Below are 24,045 nucleotides of genomic sequence, written 5' to 3'. Positions count from 1 at the left end.
CACATTGGGCCTGGTGGGGGTGGTACCACTGGTGCAAGTGATGCAGTCCAGGGCCAGGGGCAGGAGGCAGAACAGGTCACCGCGGAGGGGCCTGTGCATGTCGCTGTCCCTGACCCTGTGACTGCACCACCATGCACCAGCAGGGATGCCCCATCCCAGGCCCGTCCGCAGGTAGGGGGATGTCCATGTCATCTGACACTCCTCTACCTGCGGAAGAGGGGACCCCTGGCCGTATGGAGAAGGTCCTGATTGGTGTCGCGTTGCGCACGTGTGACATTCATGATGACATGCATGCTTCCCAGGGGGAGCACGCACATCATCACGAAGAGCAGCGTGCCAACGTGGCCCAGTTGGGAGTGTCCATGGTCGGGGGTTTTATACATGTGTCGGCCACTCTGGTGGCCCTCTCCTCCTCTGTGGAGACTATGCGCCAGTCGTTCTCCATGCCGTCTTCCGGCCCAGATGCCACAAGGGCACCCTGTGGACCTGCCCTGACCAACGCAGCCAGCTTGGTGGGGATCCCATCCCTGCCACAGTCAGGAGTCGGAGGTCCAGTAGGGGTGAACACCACAGCAACTGGACCCCAGCAGATGGTGGATGTGCCGGCATCATCGAGCAGGGCACGTGCACGACAGCGTCGGTGGATTCCATCAGCCTGGATGCTGTCGTGCTGGCAGAGGCAGTTGTGTCGGAGGCAGCGGCAGGCTCAACGTAGGAGGGATCATGGCTCGGGGCAATCTACATCAGAGGGGCAGGCATCGGCCGGAGGGCAGGAGGACCCTGGAATTGGACTGTCTTCCGTGTGGCAGCGGTTGGGCCAGCAGATAGGTGCGGAGCGGCGGCGGGCGGAGGAGGCACGGCTCACGATGGTCAGGGCAGAGAACTCCATGAACAGGGCACTGAGGCGGGCCGAGTGCCTCGAGGGAATTCGCAGGGAGTTGGAGGTGGACATGGCTTTATCCCTGCGAGACCTCGGGGCCAGAGAACAGGCCCGCCTCCAAGACATTGAACAGGAGTTCGATGATGCCCTGGCCCATGACATAAACAAGTGAGCCGTTGGACTTGCCCGCCCCCATTGTATATAGTTCATCAGTGTTAAGTTTCATTTCTTTTTTCTTTCATTTGGGGTGCATGGACTATGCCCCACATTTTTGTACAAAGTTAGTAATTAGGTAGTGTTAGGGAGAATTCTCTGTTTAGGCTGAATTTCCTAACCTAGTGAGTCCCCCAGCAGCTTTGCTGGATTTCTGGAGTTTGTTTTTTTCCATCCTGCCAAGAGTGAGACTCTTTCTCCCACTCTTGGACATGAATGTCGTTAATTCCTTTGAATGTCAATGTGTTCTATGGGCTATGGGGTCTTTTACTCCATAGGGTCTCATATGTTTTACTATGTGTGTTACACCGCACCCTCCGTGCCGTAACACTGGGGCGTCCTAGAGGATCCCCACCATAGACTCCATACCCTGGGACCGACTACTGTCTCCCAGAGCATGTAAAGTCAACATTGGCTTTACTAGACCTAAATTTACTAACAGAACTAGTACAAACCATCCTATTGTGGACGTACTAGTAGGGGTAATTCGATTACCCCTGGGTCTGTTATTTGAGGGGGCACTGTCCCGTCCCCCCTCGTCGAGTTTTGGCTGGTGGCAGTGGAACTACTTGTTATATTCGACCCCAAAAATAACCCTATGGGATTCTTCCCATTGTTGGAGGTTAATACTTTTTCTCATTAATATCTAACATACCACCGGTTTATTTATCTTAAATAAATCTATCGGTTGGTATTTTCTGCCAGAACTCGGTTTTTAAAATGGCGTCTGTGTTCGTCTCTGTGACTCCTAAACCAAAGGTTGAGCCCTTTGTTCCACTTTTGGCGGGCTTCTGCACAGAGGCCCTTCAAAGTGGTGCCATTCTGTCTGGGTACCACAGGGGGTGTGCAAGGGGGTTTAGGCACCCTGGACTGAGTTGCCTTGCCAACTCAAGTCGCACTCTGGTGTGATTGGCCCAAGTGGTGAGCCACCCCGCTCACCACTTAGCGTGTTTTGATTGAGAGCTAGGCTGAATGAATGGGGGTTTTCTGCATAAAAGCAGGGCTTTTGGGACTGGACCTTCAGAAGTCGCCACAGGACCTAAGAATCTGACAAGGGTAAAGCTGAGCCGACCTGCAACGATGACACCTCTGGTGGAACCCTGCTGAACCGACTCACCACTTCCCAACTACAGAGGAGATCTCCCGGCTGGAGAGTCTTCTTCCCCTGACTGGTGGGAACAACCAGTCCCCTTTGCTTTTTGTTCGATTCCAGGGCGTAGTGGTCGAATTGCCAGTGTTGAGCACCCCGGCAACCGGATAGCCACTAGCCCGTACCGCGACCAAAAGGTGGTGCCTTGTGACGGAGCACTCTGCAGCTGGTCTCTTCCCTGGTGGTGCAGCGTTCTTCAACTTTCCTTCGACGACGAGAGCATCTCTTCTCTTGGCAAAGCCCCGACTTGCATCCACCACCAGGAACAACTGCCCCCGCTGGAGCTGTCTCTCCACATACAAGGTACGGTGTCCGCCTGGCTTCCCTTGTGTCGGTTAGCGTGAGGTGTCTTAATCCTCACCTCTCCATTGGGTCGCCTCCAAGCCTTCTTAACTTTCTGTTCTGAACTGGTCCAATCTTTCTGTGACAATTTGCACCAAAGACTCGAAGTGCATTTCCACAGTGATACTTTTGGGACATATCGCCTTTTTCTCTCTCCGAGTGGGCCTGGCCTCTGAACTTTGCGATCTACAGTAGACCCTGCCTTACTTGCCTTGCATTTGTTCGTAAAAGTGTTGGTACCGAGTTGATTTCATAACCTGCCTTTTCTCTCCCGTCCTAACGAATACTAGAGTGCCATCTAGGTTAAAGCATTCACCTCTGTCTGCAAATAAGTGGTGCCATTGAACCTAGACTTGTCGAACGATTGTTAGGGGGATTGATTTACTTATAGTAAATGTGATTGAAGTTGTTTGCCGTATTTAGTGCCAGTGTGTTTTCCATAGATGTGTTTTTATAAATAAATAACTATATATTGTTACACCGAAGCTCTGTTCCGTGTTTGCTTGCTCTACTGTGTAAATTGCCCTATTTTGTATACTCCACATACTGCCTAACTCTTCTTGAGGGAAGCCTGACTGCTCAGCCACAGCTACCAAGTGAATCTGTGTGGTACAGACTGCTACCAAGTGGGTTTACTGCCAAACACCTGTAGTCCTAAATCTTTTGCAGTGGCCCCAGAGGGAACTGCACAGGTTTCCGCCTAACACTGGTGTACAGCGGTGGGAGTTGTATCGAGTATACAGTTTAGAGTGCTTTTCAACACTTTAGGATAACTAACCACAAAGCTTAGCACTAAAAAGCAACTTTCAAAAACATGTCTACTATGGAAGTTCACAGTCAAGAGTCCTTGTCAGGTGAAAATACGAGCTCTCTGTAGACAAGAGAATCTTTCTGTAAGAGGCAAGAAAGTAGAACTGATAGCGAGACTGCTGGAAAACCAAAGTCTGGGTACTGGTTCAGAGGAACCAACTTCCTCAGCGAATGTAGAAAACAGTAATGGTATTGATCTGAATCAAAGTCTTGATAATGAGTCAGAAGAGGAAAGCGAACCTAATGAAGTTAGCCACTCTGAGCCTCTGTCTGCCTTACCTGCTGTACCTACGGGGCCCATACCAGGTCCCACATGTAACCCTGCTTATTTTGAACTTGAAAAAATGAAGCTCGAATTAGCATACAAGCGTTTTTTAGCTCAATCTGAAAGAAACCAAGAGCTAGAGTTCAGACGGATGAATGCCCAGGCTGAGCAGAAGCAAGCTGAGTTAAGGCTCAGAGAAATAGAACTTAATCATGAGTTAGAGATGAAAAAGTTATCTGTCGAAAATGCTACTCTCTCCTCTGGTTCCTCTAGAAGTTCCAGTCCCAAAAGACCCTGGATGCCTAAGGAATTAGTGGGTATGTATGAACCGAGATTGGATGTGTTGGATTGGTTAAAACTGTTTGAATATAATCATGGGCTACAGGACATCACAGGGAATGAGTTACTTCCCTGGTTGTTCTCTAGGCTTCCCCCTGTTGCGAATGATGTGGTAATGGAGTTGGGGGAGGTGGATAAGAAGGATTACGAAAGTGTGAAACTAGCTTTGATAGCTAGGTTCGGGAAGACCCCTTCCCAGTATCTTAAGAGGTTTAGAATCTTCAAAAAGCATGATGGTACCCCTTTTGCTACCTGGGTGAGTGAAGGGTTGAAAAACTTAGAGGGATGGATTAAGGGTTACAAAGTGAACACTTATGAGGGTATGAAGAATCTTTTTATGTTGGAGTCTATTTATGATGCCTGTTCTCCTGAGCTCAGACAGCTCTTGGCTGATTTGAAGGAATTGGATTCCAGTGAGCTAGCTAAGGCTGCTGACTTGTGGGTTGCCAACAGGGTTACTCATAAGGATTCTGGGGCAACTCAGAAAAAGGATGAGGGAAAACAGCCTAAGAAAGACTCAAAAGAGAATTCGAATAACTCAAATTCCAAAGAGGGCCCCAAACAAAACCAGAAGGGTAAGCCAGAAGGAAAACCGCAGCAGAATAGTGTGTCTTCTGGTGCCAAACCGGAAGGAGGCCAGAACAAGCCACCATTCCAGAAAGCATTCGGAAAATGCTTTGTTTGTGGCTCGACTGACCACGTGAAAGGAGATCCCAGATGTAAGGGTAAACCTTCAGGGGTCCAGCATGTCTCCTTAGCCTTCGCTCCAGAGGAGGAAGTCCAAATGGCAAATAGATACTTTCTACTGCTGGCTGATGAACCCATTGGAGTCTCAGCCAGTGTTTCTTTAGTATCTCTGGGGTTGTGGGAACAGCAGAATTTAGACGTCTATAATTCTATCCTCGATAATACTAAAGAGTATTATAAGGACAGTGTCCAGGTGAATGGTCAGGAGACTCCTGCCATTAGGGACACTGTGGCCAGCATAACTGTGGTGGATAAATCGTTTTTTCAGGCTGAGGATGTTGCTAAGGCACCCAAACGCCTCACCAAGTTAGCTGGAGGGCCTGTGCAGATGCTTCCCCAATTACCAGTTCTCATCCAGTCTAACAACATGACTGTGAAGATCCCTGTCAGCATACAGAGTGAGGTACCAGGACACGTTCTGTTGGGTAACGATTTGAAAACTCGCGGAGTTGTGTCGCATACCCCCAGACCTCCTAGTAAACGGTTACAGGAGATACCCAGACCTGCAAGGGAGAGAACCATGCAAGGTACTCTCCAGGAGATGATGAAGAAAGATATCACTCCTGCTCCACTGGAATTGTCAGCTGCTGTCTCCAAGAAATCAGAAGCGAAAGGGAAACCTAAGACTTCTATACCGAAACCAGCAGCCAGCATTTCAGTGCAGCCAACAAGGACTTCCCTGCGGTTGTCGAAAGTTACACCCGTAACTCCACCTCCAGCTGAGGCTGAGAGGTAGGTACAACCCTGGGTGGTAGAATTAGACTCTGAAGAGGAGCTAATGGAAGGCCAGGAACTCATTGGAGATCTGGATCCTGTTGACCATCCTGAGCTGCAGTCTTTACTGCAGAAGGTGGACCCAGCAGGGCAGGCTTCAGCAAGGGACAGAGAGAATGTCCAGCTCTGGAAGGTCTTCGCCACCAGGCAGAAGCTCAGGCTGAAGGGCAAGAGCCTGGGAAATAGAGGTTGCACTGGGAAGATGACCTCTTCTACAGTGAACCGACCAAGTCTGCACCTGGAGACTACAGACGACTTGTAGTACCCCAAGAGAAGAGACCACAGTTCTTGCAGTTAGCCCACGAGATTCCTTTGGCTGGTCACTTGAGTTTCAAGAAGACTAAGGAAAGGCTCTCTCTCTACTTTTATTGGCCGAAGATGGGGGTCGAAGTAGAAAAACACTGCAGGAGCTGCAACACCTGCCAGACCTCTGGTAAGGTTGGCTCCAAGAATGTGGCACCTTTAGTGCCTCTCCCAGTTGTGGGAGTCCCATTTGAGAGAGTAGGGATTGACATTGTTGGTGCCCTTTATCCTCCAATCTCCTCAGGCAACAGGTTTATACTTGTTGTAGTAGACCATGCTACTAGGTTTCCTGAGGCAATTCCTATGCAGACTGTTACAGCTCCGGCTGTGGCTAAGGCCCTCCTTGGTATTTTTACCAGGGTCAGGTTTCCTAAGGAAGTAATCTCTGACAGGGGGTCAAACTTTATGTCCCACTACATGAAAGCCATGTGGACAACCTGTGGAGTTATTTACAAGTTTCAACTGCTTACCCCCCACAAACCAATGGGTTGGTAGAACGGTTCAACCGAACCATGAAGTGCATGATAGGTGCTTTAGAGGAACCCCTTAGGCGTAAGTGGGACCTTCTACTGCCATGCCTTCTCTTTGCTTATAGAGAAGTCCCTCAGGAGGGAGTAGGTTATTCTCCCTTTGAGCTTCTCTATGGTCATCCCTTCAGAGGTCCATTGGCCCTGATTAAGGAGGGTTGGAGAGTGCTCCTTCCCCCTAGCCAGTCAGAGTGACTGACTACGTGATAGGTCTCCTGAGGAGAATGTCGCACATGATGACAGAAGCAAGCGATAACTTGAAAGCTGGACAAGCATTGGTCAAGCACTGGCATGATCAAAAGGCTAACATGGTTGAGTTCGCTCAAGACCAGCTTGTTCTCGTTATGATCCCAACAAGGCAGAGGGCCTTGCAAGACAAATGGATGGGACCCTTCTGAGTTGTGGGTAAACTAGGAGAGGTCAACTATCTGGTGGACTTGGGCAATCCCAAGGAGGCTCCGACAGTCTTCCACACCAACCGACTCAAAGCGTATGTCTCAAGACCTGATGTAGGAGCGTTGTTTCTAGCATCATCAGAGGAAGAAGAAGAGAGTGAAGCTCTTCCGGATGTCCTCAGAGGCTTGCCTTTAGAAGAAAAAATTGAAGGAGTAAATCTCTCTTCAAATCTGTCACCTGAGCAACAAGAAGAGTGCAAATCTATGTTGAATCAGTTTGCCTCTCTGTTCTCGCTTTCACCAGTCTTGACACCTTGGGGCCAGCATGACATACTCACTGGTGACTGTCTGCCAGTCAAAAGCAGAGGATACCGAATGTCAGAAAACGTACAAACCCACATCAAAGGTGAGGTCAGCAAGATGCTTGATCTCGGGGTAATAGAGCCCTCTACTAGTCCATGGTCTAGCCCAGTTGTGTTAGTACCAAAGGCCGGATCTAAAGAACTTAGATTCTGTGTGGATTATAGAGCTCTTAATGCAGTCACCAAGACTGATGCCCACCCTTTGCCAAGAACAGATGAGTTGGTGGATAAATTCGGTGCAGCCAAGTTCCTCAGCACATTTGACTTGACGTCAGGCTATTGGCAAATAGCCCTGACAGACCATGCCAAGGAGAAAACTGCATTTTCTACCCCCGTTGGCTTATACCAGTTTAAGGTAATGCCTTTCGGATTGAAAAATGCACCTGCTACATTTCAACGGATGGTAAACCAGGTTCTGAATGAGATGGAGAACTTCTGCATGGCATACTTGGATGACATAGCAGTGTTCAGCAATTCCTGGGAAGAACATGTAACCCACCTGAGAGATGTTTTGCAGGCTCTTGGACGAGCCAATCTGACAATAAAGGCGAGCTAATGCCAAATTGGACAGAGTAAGGTAGTCTACCTTGGACATGAGGTAGGAGGTGGAGAAATAAGGCCATTGCTCAGTAAGATTGAAGCTGTGCAAAATTGGACAACACCTACTACTCAGACCCAAGTGAGAGCCTTCCTAGGCCTCACTGGGTATTACAAGAATTTCATTGAGAACTAGTGCACCATAGCTTCTCCTCTGAATGTCATCTCCTCTCCCAAATTTCCTAAAAAGGTCAGATGGAATGAGGAGTGCAATCAGGACTTTGAAAACCTGAAAAAGTCTCTTTGCCAAGCCCCAGTACTCAGAGCTCCTTATTACCACCAAACTTTCATTGTGCAGACAGATGCTTCAAATGTGGGAATAGGTGCCATACTCAGTCAACTGGATGGGAAAGGTAGGGAGCACCCCGTTTGCTTCATCAGCCACAAGCTGAAGGATCCTGAAACAAGGTGGGCAACAATCAAAAGAGAATGCTTTGCTATCGTGTGGGCTCTGAAGAAGTTTAGGCCATACTTGTATGGTTCTACTTTTGTTATTCAGACTGACCACCAACCCTTGAGATGGTTAATGCAAATGAAAGAGGAAAACCCAAAACTATTGAGATGGTCGATCTGCCTGCAAGGGTTTGATTTCACCATTGAGAAAAGGTCAGGGTGTCACCACCAAAATGCTGATGGTCTCTCTAGGATGTATGTCATCGACTAGAGGTATGAGATTTATCCAGGAGTGGATTAAATCCTCCTGTCCCTTAGTCTGGGGGGGGGGGCGAGTGTTAGGGAGAATTCTCTGTTTAGGCTGAATTTCCTAACCTAGTGAGTCCCCCAGTAGTTTTGCTGGATTTCTGGAGTTAGTTTTATTTCCATCCTGCCAAGAGTGAGACTCTTTTTCTCCCACTCTTGGACATGAATGTGGTTAATTCCTTTGAATGTCAATGTGTTCTATGGGCTGTGGGGTCTTTTACTCCATAGGGTCTCATATGTTTTACTATGTGTTTTACACCGCACCCTCCGTGCCGTAACACTGGGGCGTCCTAGAGTATCCCCACCATAGACTCCATGCCCTGGGACCGACTACTGTCTCCCAGGGCATGTAAAGTCACAATTGGCTTTACTAGACCTAAATTTACTAACAGAACTAGTACACACCCTCCTATTGTGGACGTACTAGTAGGGGTAATTCGATTACCCCTGGGTCTGTTATTCGAGGGGGCACTGTCCCGTCCCCCCTCGTCGAGTTTTGGCTGGTGGCAGTGGAAACTACTTGTTATATTCGACCCCGAATATAACTCTATGGGATTCTTCCCATTGTTGGAGGTTAATACTTTTTCTCATTAATCTCTAACATACCACCGGTTTATATATCTTAAATAAATCTATCGGTTGGTATTTTCTGCCAGAACTCATTTTTTAAAATGGCGTCTGTGTTCGTCTCTGTGACTCCTAAACCAAAGGTTGAGCCCTTTGTTCCACTTTTGGCGGGCTTCTGCACAGAGGCCCTCCAAAGTGATGCCATTCTGTCTGGGTACCACAGGGGGTGCGCGAGGGGGTTTAGGCACCCTGGACTGAGTTGCCTTGCCAACTCAAGTCGCACTCTGGTGTGATTGGCCCAAGTGGTGAGCCACCCCGCTCACCACTTAGCGTGTTTTGATTGACAGCTAGGCTGAATGAATGCGGGTTTTCTGCATAAAAGCAGAGCTTTTGGGACTGGATCTTCAGAAGTCACCACAGGACCTAAGAATCCGACGAGGGTAAAGCTGAGCCGACCTGCAACGACGACACCTCCGGTGGAGCCCTGATGAACCGACTCACCACTTCCCAACGACAGAGGAGATCTCCCGGCTGGAGAGTCTTCTTCCCCTGACTGGTGGGAAAAACCAGTCCCCTTTGCTTTTTCTTCGCTTCCAGGGCGTAGTTGTCGACTTGCCCGTGCTGAGCACCCCGGCAACCGGATAGTCACTAGCCTGTACCGCGACCAAAAGGTGGTGCCTTGTGACGGAGCACTCCGCGGCTGGCCTCTTCCCTGGTGGTGCAACGATCTTCAACTTTCCTTCGACGACGAGATCATCTCATCTCTTGGCAAAGCCCCGACTTGCATCCACCACCAGGAACAACTGCCCCCGCCGGAGCTGTCTCTCCACATACAAGGTACCGTGTCCGCCTGGCTTCCCTTGTGTCGGTTAGCGTGAGGTGTCTTAATCCTCGTCTCTCCATTGGGTCGCCTCCAAGCCTTCTTAACTTTCTGTTCTGAACTGGTCCAATCTTTCTGTGACAATTTGCGCCAAAGACTCGAAGTGCATTTCCACTGTGATACTTTTTGGGACATATCGCTTTGCCTCTCTCCGAGTGGGCCTGGCCTCTGAACTTTGCGATCTACAGTAGACCCTGCCTTACTTGCCTTGCATTTGTTCGTAAAAGTGTTGGCACCGAGTTGATTTCATACCCTGCCTTTTCTCTCCAGTCCTAACGAATACTAGAGTGCCATCTAGGTTAAAGCATTCACCTCTGTCTGCAAATAAGTGGTGCCGTTGAACCTAGACTTGTCGAACTATTGTTAGGGGGATTGATTTACTTATAGTAATTGTTTGCCGTATTTAGTGCCAGTGTGTTTTCCATAGATGTGTTTTTATAAATAAATAACTATATATCGTCACACCGAAACTCTGTTCCGTGTTTGCTTGCTCTACTGTGTAAATTGCCCTATTTTGTATACTCCACATACTGCCTAACTCTTCTTGAGGGAAGTCTGACTGCTCAGCCACAGCTACCAAGTGAATCTGTGTGGTACAGACTGCTACCAAGTGGGTTTACTGCCAAACACCTGTAGTCCTAAATCTTTTGCAGTGGTCCCAGAGGGAACTGCACAGGTTTCCGCCTAACAGGTAGGTTTCATTGTAGGTTTCATTTATGTCGTTGGGCTCATGGACCCTGGATTTGCTATTTGTACATAGTTTTACAGTGGATTTTTCTCCTTCATCTTTATTTTTCTTCACCATGGAGCAGTGGATATTATGCTTTTCTTTCCCTTTGGATTTGCTTTGTGGGACGGTGACTTTGGACACATTTTCATTTGGATAAATTTGGATTCTCATTTTTTTTATTTATCATTTTTTGGGACATGCTGCATTTTCATTATTATTGGCATTATTGTGTGTTTTTATTTCATTTCCTTCATTTTGACTTGATTACATTTTTGTTTCTTACTTCAATGTGTGGTCTTCTCTCATTGGTTTCATACATGTCACAATGTGGGTTTTCTCAGTCATGTGTTGCCATTGTGTGGGTCGGACAGACTTGTACTCATGCGCATACTGCTTATTTGTGATCTATCATGTAATGGGGATTTCAATGTGGAGTGGATGTAAAGCTTGGTTGGGTGTTTGGACTGGGGTGCCGTGCGGTGGGATTTGTGTGGCCATAAGAGCCAGGGATCTGGATTGTGATAACGTGTTGGCTGGTGGACATGAGTCAGGGCCTGCTGGCTGGTGCCTGTCAATGATGGGGGGTTGGGGGTGCAGGGGGACATGTGTGGGACATGTGTTGGGGCCTGCTGGCAGGTGTCCCTGACTGCTGGGGGGTGGGGGTGCAGGGGGACATGTGTGGGACATGAGTGGGGGCCTGCTGCAGGTGCCCCTGACTGCTGGGGGGTGGGGGGTTCAGGGGGACATGTGTGGGGGCCTGCTGGCAGGTGCCCCTGACTGCTGGGGGGTGGGGGTGCTGGGAGACATGTGTGGGACATGAGTGGGGGCCTGCTGGCAGGTGCCCCTGACTGCTGGGGGGTGGGGGTGCTGGGAGACATGAGTTGGTGATCATATTGCATCGTGACATGTGGCTTGGCTGGGGGGCATGCCCATGGTGGATGGGCTGCCTGCGAGACATGACCAGGGGTGCAGGGTAGTCCCCTGTGGTGTGGGCTGCCTGCAGGGGCCGTGGAGGGGGTATAGGGGACACCTGGGAGGACCCACACTGCCAATTCACATGTAGGACTCCCCGCGCACCCCCGAAATACGCATTCCCTGCTCTGACAGCAAAATCGCATGTGAAACTTCATGCGCAGCCCGGTAATACATGTACCCTCCTCCAATCGCGTGTGAAACTTCCAGCTCACCCTTGAAATACACGTACCAAGCCCAATTGCGTGTGAAACTTCCCGGGCACCCCTGAAATACACGTACCCAGGCCAATCGCGTGTGAAACTTCCTGCGCACCCCTGAAATACATGTACCAAGCCCAATTGCGTGTGAAACTTCCCGCGCACCCCTGAAATACACATACCCAGGCCAATTGCATATGAAACTTCCCGCGCACCCCTGAAATACATGTACCCAAGCCAATCACGTGTGAAACTTCCCGCCACCCCTGAAATACACGTACCCAGCCCAATCGCGTGTGAAACATCCCACGCACCCCTGAAATACACGTACCCAGGCCAATCGCGTGTGAAACTTCCCGCGCACCCCCGTAATACACGTACCCCACTCACACAGGCCCTTTCGCGTGTGAAAGTCCCGCGAACCCGAACCTCGTAATACACGTACCCTGCTGAAATCGCGTGTGAAACTTCCCCCTGCACTCGCACCCCCCAGCAGTCAGGGGCACCTGCCAGCAGGCCCCCACACATGTCCCCCCCGACAGGTCATCACACTCCAGACCCATGCCCCTCATGGCCACCCAAATCCCACCCCAGTCCAAACACCCCACATTGAATTCCCAAAGTCATGATAGAAAATACATAACCAGCATGGCCATGAATCAATGTCCCTCAGACCCACGCAATGGTGACACATGACTGTGAAAATAATAAATGTGTATTCAATAATTAACCAAATGAATAAAAAAACACACAATAATGGAAATAATGAAGAAAAAGCTGCATGTCCAAAATATTCAAAACAAATGTGTGAAAGCAGAATCCAAATCAATCCAAAAGCAAATGGGTCCAAAGAGTCTGTCCGTCCAACCAAATCCAAAGTGTAAAAATAAGACACATCCATTGATCCATGGTAAAAAAGAAACTTAAATGAAGTGAAATCCAGTGTAGAACTATATACAAAGTACAAATCCAGGGTCCATGAGCCCAACCATTGAAAGGAAACCTACAAAAACCCTACCTAATGAACAACTATATACAAAAAGGTGGGGCATTGTCCAAGCGCTCCAAATGAAATGAAAACCAAAAGGAAACCTAACACTAATTAACTACATACAATGGCAGCGGGGTAGTCCGACGGCTCACTTCCTGATTTCCCCGGCCAGGGCATCATCGAACTCCTGCTCGATATCCCGGAGGCGGTCCTCTTCTAAGGCCCCGAGGGTTCGTAGGACGATGACATCTGGACCTCCAGGTCTCTGCGAATTGCCTCGAGGCAGTCGCCCCGCCTCAGAGCCGTTTGCATGGAGTTCTCCGCCCTGAGCATCGTGAGCCGTGCCTCTTCCGCCCTCTGCCGCTCCACATATATAGCATGGCCTAACCGCTGCCACACTGAAGACACTTCCCGTCCTGGGTCCTCCTGACCTCCGGCCAATGCCTGCTCCTTCGATGTCGAAGGCCCCAAGCCATCATGGCTCCCACCTTGTTGCTGCTGCTGCTGTGCCTGTGCCCGTGCCCTGGCTCCTGCTGCCTGCACATCCTCCTCCAGCTGGGGTGCAGTTGTTGAGGTGGCCACCCCTGCTGGACGTCCGACTCCCGACTGTGGCAGGGATGTGTCCTCCACCAGCCTGGCCGCACGGTCAGAGGCAGCTCCACAGGGTACCCAGGTGATACATGAGTGGGAAGATGGCACGGAGGAGGACTGGCGCATAGGGGGTTCAGGTGAGGAGGGGGTCGAAGCAAGGTTCAGCAAAATGAGGAATCCGGCCTGGGTGACCTGTCCCAGTAGGCTGACGTGGTCAACGAGCCATTTGAGATGACGTGCAGTCTCCCCATGAAAAGACTGCAGGTCACCTCGCATGTCCCGTTGACACCACGCCACCCCACCCAGGACAGGCTCAACCCGGTCCCGGATAGCCACGTCCACAGGGAGAGGAAGGCCAGTTGTTGTAAGCGGATCCCCTCCCTGAAAACGGGTCTGGACGTAGGCATCCCTGCTGGTGCGGGATGATGCAGTCACAGGATCGGGAACAGGATTACACACAGGCACCTCCGCGGCGGCCTGTGCTGTCTCCTCTCCCTGCCCCTGCACTGCACCACTGGCACCAGTGGATTCCCCACCTCCAGACCCTGTCTCTGTCCCTTGCGCGGTCTCCTCCTCCACCAAACCCCCCACCAACCTGGATGACTCCGTGCCATCTTCCTTCGACGGACCGTGTAGGGTCTCAGCTGCCCCTTCTGCTGCCGAGGAGTCCAACTCCGAACTCCGCCTCTTGGACATACCCTCGGCAGCTGCGGCTTGGGATGCGGCACCAGATTCCTCACTCCCTGACGAGATCACAACCTGGGAGGGGAGCCGGGCCTTGCGTCTCTGGCTGGTGGTGGGATCCCCGCCGCTGTGCTCCACAGCACCCTCTCCGCCCTCTTCATCAGTTGACGCTGCAGACAGGGAGAGATAGGAGACAGGCATCAGGACACTGTACAATGGACTGATACACACATGCCAGTTGCACATGAGTGGCAGTGGCAAACTTCAGACATGGCATCACAATCCCCAACACACATGGCATGTCAACTCACACACCTGAGCAATTCCACAGCAGTATGGCAACAGCCAGCACCATCCATACACATACAACAGCATGAGAAGACAAAGGTGAGCCAGACATCACATAAAAAACAGGGAGAGCACTAGACATGCACACACGCCACCACACTTACATGCATGTGTACACCTCCACCAACTCTCGCAGTGATGAGATCGGCATCCATGTCCCATCTGGCAATCAGTCTTCTACATATCAGTGTCCCAAGCATCCATGTTGCATCACTGTTGCACCCTTGTGAAATACACACACATGCACATGTACACGGTGCAGATACATGCAGCTGGAACTGACCTCCATGTGTGACACCACAACCATGCCAACTTACATACACAGTCATTCAAGCATGTGTGCTCACACATCTGCATTTGGCAGGCAAGCTTACACACACATGCACCTCCATGTGTCTCACACATGAGAGGACTTGCATTTGTTAGCTTCACGGCCTGTACATACACATCCATACATGGCCCTACAAAACCACATGTGCAACCTGCACACTACTGGCACACCACCACACGCACATCCTACAATCAGTATGCATGTACACTTACCGCTCGACTCCAGACGGGTGTGCCTCTCAAGGACCTGGACATGGAGCGCTGGGGATATGCATTCCAGGACCCTCATTTGATGTTCCGACAGGTGGCCCCGGCGCCCCTTAGCATCCGCTGCCTTCAAGAGGCGCCGGGCCTTGTTGAGGGTCCTGGACCTGAAGTCCTCCCAGCGCTTCTTGACATGTTGGAATTTTCGGACTGCCACCCCCTCCGCGTTGATGGCAGTCACGATGTCCGTCCAGATCCTGGTCCGTCCTTCCTTGTTGCGCGAACTTCCGAAGAGGGCATCATACTGCCCCAGGACTTGCTCCACTAGGACACCAACTTCGGTGGCAGTGAAGCTGGTGGACCTCTGCCTCTCTGGCTGGGGGTTGCCAGTGATCTCAGATGGTGGTGTGCCCGACATGGCAACCCCAGAGGCAAGCATGGGTGAGCAACTGGGTCCTGGGGCTGGGCTGTGGAGCGATGGTATCCCAGTCGGGAGTCTTCAGTTCCAGCAGGGGTGGACACAGCAACTGGACCCCTGCAGATGGCTGATGTGCAGGCACTAAATAGCAGGGCACGTGGGCAGCAGGCAGTCAGGCAGCAGCAGATGGCAGGTGGGAGCGTGCTCAGGGCTCTGGGGGGCAGGAAAATGGCCTTCAGGGCAGGAGCGTGGTCTTCCGTATGTTTTTGCGTGGCCACCTTGATACGGAGTGATTCGGCACGTGAAAATCTTGCACGTCAGCGTGTAATTTGAGGAAAGGGCCTTAGTGCGTGAGCGCGTCAGCGCATGCATGCGATTCCATTGGACCAAAGGCCCTTAGCGCGTAGGTGCGTAAGTTACATTATTAGCGCGGGCGTTTGCCGCATAGCATGTGATGGCAGAGCACACGTGGAAAAACTGCACGTCCGAGTGTCATCACGTGTAATTGGATGAAAGCACCCACGTACACGCGTCTCTGACATGTACGTGTGGGCCGGTTTAAAAGCTGCATTTAGGACGCCATTTCCTTGTATGTGCTTTTCGTGGAGAGCGAGTGGGTGAAATCTGTACTTCTTGTCGGTTCACATGTGATTACTTCACAACGTTTCTAGTTCGTACTCCCTGTTACATCTGACAGCTCTTTTCTGATTTTTTGTTGGGCCTGTTTCCTCAAACAGAGTTCTCTTCTCCTTTTGTCCTGTCTCCTCAGACAGCGTACAATTCTTCTTTTGGCGGGGGTGTTGCCAACGCGCACACACGCATATTTTTCACGTTCTTTTTCCAGGCAGACGGTAAGTTCCGCACGTACTTAGCAACTGTGCTTGCCCCGTGTGTCGCGTTCCCCTTCAGAGTTCATTGTAGGCTGCGTGTATTACGCGTACGCTTGTTTTTGTGTTTCTGGGTGCCACAGCATAGTGCGCGTTCATTTTTTCACGCACGTGGTCTACGAGGGGTTTCGTGCATGTTTATTTTTGATTTTTGGCTGCCTGTACGTTGCATGAACCGTCATCTTCCCCCAGGGGTCACAGACAGCCTTGTTAGAGCACTAGGATACGAATTCCATCTGGTATCCTACCCCTTTGTTCACCAATTGCCCAGGACAACAGTTTACTGCAACTCCCATACGCACAACAACATCAGTGCCATGGCTGGGAGGCGACCAAGCGGTAACGGAGGCAAAGGTGGCCGAGCCTCAAAAGGTGGGCGTGGTGGGCACGGTAGGGGATGTGGCCAGGAATTGCAGGGTTCCCCTATGCCCCCATGTGTGGAGGAACAATCAGGGACACCCATGCCTCCCCCATGGTTGAGGGAAACGTGGCTGACACCATCCAAGCTCAGCCCCTGTTGGACCAGCCCATTGTGGCACCTGACCTGGCACAGGATGACTCCCTGGCTGACTTCCAGGTCATTAAGTCTAGGCCACATGTGGCGGTGCAAGTTGTTGTCACCAATCCACGTGGATCTGGGGCAGCTATGTCATCTGCTGCCCCAAGTATGCAGGGTGGGGAGGCTGCAGGGGCAGCTGCAGCTCCATCCGCCCCAGCTCTGAGTCTCCCAGCCAGGACAGTGTCAGTCCCACTCCATCAAACTGACGTTCTCCCTGCCAACATTACCCTGCAACCAATGCCTGCATCAAGAACTATGGTCATTTTGCATTCCCACACTCCTACTACCCAGTCCACCGGTGATTCTGCCCCTACTGACCAGAGCGGCGTAAGCCACTCTGGCTCTGCTCCACCTTTAAAGAAGAGGAAGAAGGGTGCTCTGGCATGACAGGTTGAGACCCCAGACACGGCTACACACTCTGGTACCTCAAGGAAGCCTTGCTTCAATGATCCGGAACTTGATGCACTTGTGTGCTATGTGTCGGCACATAGCCATGAAATGTTGGTGACTGCAGGGTGCAAGACCACACCTGGTCAACATAAGGCACACTGGCAGACCATCGCCGACCGCATAAGTGCCCTTGGATTTGTGAGGCGCTCAGCTGATGATTGCTACAAGCGGTGGAATGACCTGAAACGCAGAGCAAGGAAGAAGCTGGCCTCAAATAATGCTGCTACTCTGGTGACTGGCGGGGGGTCTCCACAAGAGGACAACAAACTCACTGAACATGAGTCTGTTGTTGGGGCCTTCATCACAGAGGAACAGATCCAAGGTGTGGGAGGACTACCTGATTATGAAGCATTGTCCGGTGACTGCCCATGCATGTGTGTGTAATGCATGTGTATGTTGTTAGGGTGACGGGTTCTGATTGAGTGCCAGGTGAGGGTGTGTGTGCCTGAGTGGTATGGGTCACCCATGTGTTTCATCCAAAACATTCAGCGGCCTTGGATTTGGGTGTGACAGTATCCCTTCTGCCCACATTAGTAATTTGGCTCAACATTACGGCAGTTGCCCTTGAAGTGGCATCTTGCAACAACATTGTTTGTCTTTTTCAGTGTTCGTTCAGGCTGATTGTTTCAATTCTCCCACTTTGGCTACGCATTCCTCAGCCCTATTGTCACATTTGTGACATGCTTCTGTCATTGATGAACCCCACATTGGACCACATGTGTTACGTTGTTAGATGAATTATTTGACCAGTCAGGCTAATTGAGTATTGGCCTGATCACAGGAATTTTTCTGGGGCCTGTTTGAATGTGGAACATGACAGTTGTTTCCTGTCATGTTGAAGTGACAAACCATTGATGTGTACATCTTCCTGCAATCACTGTATTTTTGTACACTGGATGTGTTGCAGTGTGGCACATGCCTATTTTGTCACACTATGTAGCATTTTTCATCTCATCATGTCCATCTCACATGGATGGCTGACAGTATTCATTCACTGACATATGGATGTACTTGTGGAATGTACCATGGCTATGGTACATGCCATATGTGTGATGGCATGTGTCATGTATGTGCATTGGACATGCCACTCACAGGCCAATGTGTGATGGCAGTGCTACCAAGCATGCAGCAAATGTTTTGCTCTTCCATGTAGGTGTCATCAGTGTCTGCCTTTTGGGTCCCCTTCAAACTCAGTGACAGTGCATGCATGGGAGGGTTATAGTCATGTGGGACATGTGTAAATCGTGTAAATCATGTACTGGTTATGTGGCTTGCCAGGCCTATTTGTGTGCTATGGTGCAAATGCCTGTTTCCATTTTTTGTCTTTCATGTTTTTGCAGGGGATGGCGCACTTGATGCTGTTGAGGTTGAGGAGATGGTGCAGACCCAGGAGGAATCTCAGGCACGACCGGGCACCAGTGGGGGATGTGGTGTGGTGGTGGGTGAGAACCCAATCTTGCTGCAGAACATTCTATCCAGGGGTGCCTCTGGGTGCACCTCCCCAGACCTCTATTCAGGTGCTGATTCGGATGATGCGACCTATGTGCTGTCGCAGGTAAGTGTTTTTGGCAGGGATTCTGTTCTGTCCAACCCACCTGTACCAGGGGTAGAACCCTCTATGGGGATGTCAGTGTTGGTAAGTCCGCCTTTGGCGGTTACGGATGCAGGGTCACACTCCACAACATCTGATCCTGTTCCTGGGCCAGCAGATCAGAGGGGGAATGCAGTCCTGCACCCTCAGGCAGTGCCGGCACAGGAAGGCGCAGATCGCCTTGCCCCAAACAGGTGTGGTGCCCGCCGACTCGGTGGCCGTACGCTACCAGGCAATACCGCATGGGAACAATCCATTTACAGTATGGCAACCCAACAGGCAGCATCAGTTGAGATGATGGCTCAAGCAATGGAGAGGGTGGCCACTTCCATTGTTCCCCCTGACAGGCAGATGGAGCTACTACAGCAGGCAACAGACTCCATTTGCCAATCACACAGGGAGGACATGTTGGCGTCCAACAGGGACAGACGGGCGGCACTGGAGACTCTACGCCAATCGATATCAATAGAGTCCCATGGCCACAGGGAAGCCCTGAGGGTAGAACTCATCACCTCAGGGAGACTCTTGTTGACCTTGAGGCTTCCACTAACTTGAGGACAGAACAGCAGCTGGAGCGGCTCACATGTTCGCTTTCAGCTGAGATGCAGGCAACTCGGGAGGAGATCCGTGCCTCACATCAGGTGCTGCATGGGGATCTCCGCACTATAATCCTCCAAAACGAGACCTTCCATACCTGCATGCTTGCTGCTATGGAGGACCATACCAGGGATTTGCGTGGGCTGCCTCCCATTGCACCACCACCTCCTGTGGCAGCACCACCTCCTGTGGCAGCAGCAGAGGGTGATGATAGCGACAGCAGCAGTTCTCCCACATTGGCATAGCCGTGCAGGCCATGTGCCCATGAGGTGTTGTGTTTTTTTTTTCCAACATCCACACAGGTGGGTGTTGGTGCGCACCCTGTCCTTGGACCTCCTGGGTGGCCTCCCCCCCCTGACACCCACATGGCCATTTTTGATTTTTGATTTTTTTGATTTTCAGTGTGTTGCCTTGTGTGGCTCCAGTGGGCATCCACTTTATTCCGACTGGGCACATGCAGGCTTGTCCTGAGTTTTGGTTAGATGCTTGGGTTCATGAGACACACACCCCTCCTGCTTCCCGTTTCCATGGGCTTGCAAAGGGTGTGCCCAAGTGACATTGACTTACACGGTGATGTGGGACTCCCATGAGCTGTGTGGGCAGTCTGTAGTCAACACTGTGTAAACATTCCTAGTGGATATTGTTGTTGAATTTTACACTGCATGGTGTATTGCTATGTGCTTGTGCATCCATGTCTTTCGCCTAATTTGCAGGTTAATTCCTCATGTCTTCACAAGGCCGTCTACTTTGGAGTTGGAGTTCATGTTGTAAGCAGTGCACTTGGACATTTGCGTGGCAGCAGCACTGTACAGTTGGAAGTGGCCGATGTGCTGGCATGATCAGGTTGTAAGACTACCACTATTTTAACTTAGTACTGTCATGTTTATGCTATGTTTGAGGTTGCGCAGCTGAATAGTATTGTTGGTAAGTATTTGGTCATGTGTGTTGTTAGTTCTACATTACTGGGAGCATATTGTGTGTGGGCAGTTTCCATTGAGGACACTGAACTTTGACACTTGTGTGATGTTTTGGGGATTGCTTTGTTTGCTCTCACATAGCATGATATGCCATGGTGTGTTGGGTGGCGGTGCTGGGGAGGGGTTGGGTGACATGGCACTGTCGTCATGTTGTATTTTGCAAGGGGGTCATGATTTTTGCAGCATAGAAGTGTGTCTTTTGATGACACAGCAATGGTGGTGTTTGTGTAGGCAGGGCACACAATATAACACTTCCAGGTGACCAATCTCAGGCTGGTATGGTTGTGACAGTTGACTGTTCCTTATGTCATCATCATTGATTGTCAGCTGGCATGTGCCAGGGCTGTGTGCACTCCACAGGGGTGTGCTTTTAGGTGAAGTAATTGGCCACCAGCTGTGTACGGGCTGCGTCAGCCGTGCCCTTTCCCCTCCAATGCGCAGCAGGCGTGCTTGTAGTTGGGGATGTGGGGGCACCACCATGTCCACGGGCAGGCCCAGGCGTGTTGCAATGTTGTGCAGGACACATGCTGCCACTATGATCCTGCACACTACTGGGGGAGCGTATAACAGCTGCCCGCCAGAACGGTCAAGGGAGAAAAAGTGTGACTTGAGCACTCCGAATGTGCGCTCCACTATGCCCCGGGTTGCAATGTGACCTGTGTTGTATCTTACCTCGGGTGGCGTTGTGGGGTTCCGAATTTGCGTCATCATGTGGGTGCTCAGAGGGTAAGCACTGTCCCCTGGGGAGGTGGTGATGAGTATCGTTATTGGGGGTTGTGTCATTGCTCAGTATCTGACATGCATGCATGTGCTGTGGCATTTATACTCAACAAGCAGCCATGTATCGCCATGCCACCCAACTTTTAGGACCCGGTTTAGGGATGACATTCTGTAAATAAAACTGTCGTGGGTGGACCCTGGATAGTTGGCATATACTGAGGTGATGATTCCCTTGGCATCACATACTACCTGCACGTTGATGGATCGCCAGTGCTTGCGGTTTCTGTAGATGTGCTCTGATGCCCTGGGGGGAGGTAGAGCCACATGGGTGCAGTCAATGGTACCTAGCACTTTGGGGAAGTGTGCCACCCCGTAAAAATCCTGGACAACAGCCTGCCTTTCTGCAGGTGTCCTGGGCAGGTATATGTGCCTGCGGACTGATGGGCGTGCAGTCATGATTGCCAAGACCTGGTGTAGGCAGCGTGACTGCGTGGCCTGTGACACCCCCCCACTATAGCAGTTGTCCGTTGAAATGATTCAGTGGCCAAGAAGTACAGTACATTGAGGACCTTCTGCAGGGGGCTGAGTGCTTGGGAGCACAGGGTGGGTGATGTGAGGTCATCCTCCCACTCACTGACCAGGTCGAGTATTATGTGAGGTGGAAACCTGTACCTCCATACACCTGGTCATCAGACATCCCAAAAAGGCTGGTTCTGGGTGTAAAAATTTGGGCCTGACTATCCTCCTCCTGCTCCTGCGGTATCCCACGACCACTGCTGCTAGGAACGGTATATTCATCCTGCCGTCTGTGCTTGTTTGTTGTTTGCACGCACTTTTATGCTGCGCGGGTCCACGTACGCCTGCTTCCTGCTAGCGTACGTGTTTCTGGATTAGCGCGTCTTTTTTGGCACACGCGTTAGCCCCGTTTGATTCCATGAATACGTGTTTTGAACGTGCGTGTGGGCGTTCCGCGCACTTGCCTCCTGTACTTCCCCCGTGACGCCCACATTTTCACAAGTTGTTCCCCATTCCGTGTGTCATGCCCCTGGTTCCTCCTACTTTTGTTGTGTGCACCGCGCTATGTGCGATTTCGCTGTGCGCTTATCGCACGCTGTTTGGAGACGTGTGCGCCAGCGTGCGCCATGCAGAATTTTGGCGCACATCCTGGAATTTCCTCACGCACGGACTTCCATGAATCGCTGTGTGCGGGTTTCGCTGCGATTTTCGCACTGGCACTGCGATTCGCACGCTTTCGCACGCTTGCGCTGAAAATTTCAGTGCACATTAATTCCATGAATCGGCTTCTAAACTGGCAGACACTAATTGCAATATAAAATTGTATACACATCTTTTTCATATGCTATTCCCTTATTTTATGAAACAGTGAGGCAGTGCTGCTATATATGCACTTATGCATTTTTTAGCTTTAATCACAAGGATTGTAAGTAGAAACAGTTTGAAGCGCAGACCATTGCAATTGTTTGCTGCTTCATGTGAGAGGTGAGAAACACTGGAATGCATGGCATTTTTTAGAGTGGTGAAAAAAGAGAATATGCATATTGAGAGGTTTATTATTTACAGGGTAAGTAGCAGGGACCATATATATATATATATATATATCTCAATGAAAAAACTTTGTTAAAGGGACGTTATGGTTAAGTTGCGCTACTAAAAACCTATGAAATTCAGTGAAAAAACTTTGTTAAAGGGACGTTATGGTAAAGTTGCGCTACTAAAAACCTATGAAATTCAGTGAAAAAACATTGCCAAAGGAACGTTATGGTTCCAAGTAAAACCGAAAAACCCTTGAAATTCGCCAGTTATGGTAAGCTAGGCAACCATAACTCGCGCCACCACCGTGCACTGCTAAGACTAACACCCAGGACATCAAAGATGACATCACAAATGTCATTGATGACATCACTGATGACATCAGATGTGTATGTACTTTTCATGAAATATGTGTACAAGGGATTCTTATTATAATGTTGCGAAACAAGTGTCAAGGATCATTGCAATAAATATCATACCCTAATTAGTGCATTGAACGATGCATTGATATAAATAGCATTCTATTATGGGGTTCTATCTAGTATACTAAGCTACTGATAAAGAAACATAACATGGTGTGCAGTGGAAAAGATGAAGGTATAATATTCGTAATGTTAATATGTTGAATAATGAAATGATAATTGTTTTCTTAATAGATTTTTGTGTACTGTGAAATATGTAATACGTAGCTAATAAAACATTACTATAGACAAAACACAAAGACACAAGAACACATACCAATATGGGTGTATACAGGGAAAGTGAAGTTAGCAAAAAAGCACAAGTAGTAGCAGAAACAATTCATAACTTAACTGATTATTTTCATGCAAATAAATGATTGCTCTGTTTCAAAGCTGCTATTCACCCTATGTATATGTATCACTTGATGTGATTGGACCCACAGGGAAAGTACAGCCATAAAAAAAAAACAACAGAACTATCAGAAAGTGCTCATAAGTCTATTGATTATCTTTATGCACAAAAAGGATTGCTGTCTTTCAAGCTTGTGTCTTCCCGTATGTATATGTTTCATATGATGTGACTGGACTCTAACAGAATTACTGTAAGAACCTACTTGAAGGATACGTCTACAAATAAAATAAAATGTTTAGTTTCTGACTGTTACTGAAGAAAACCATGTGGCCTAGATATGTCAGCAAAAGAAAAAAGAGTGAGCCACACATATGATGTCATCAGTGATGTCATCAATGACATTTGTGATGTCATCTTTGATGTCCTGGGTGTTAGTCTTAGCAGTGCACGGTGGTGGCGCGAGTTATGGTTGCTTAGCTTACCATAACTGGAGAATTTCAAGGGTTTTTCGGTTTTACTTGGAACCATAACGTTCCTTTGACAAAGTTTTTTCACTGAATTTCATAGGTTTTTAGTAGCGCA

Source organism: Ambystoma mexicanum, chromosome 7p (genome assembly GCF_040938575.1).
Source record: "Ambystoma mexicanum isolate Mex_15411 chromosome 7p, UKY_AmexF1_1, whole genome shotgun sequence".
Taxonomy (NCBI): Eukaryota; Metazoa; Chordata; class Amphibia; order Caudata; family Ambystomatidae; genus Ambystoma; species Ambystoma mexicanum.
The sequence above is the reverse complement of the archived record's forward strand: the minus strand, read 5'-3'. Positions refer to the sequence as shown.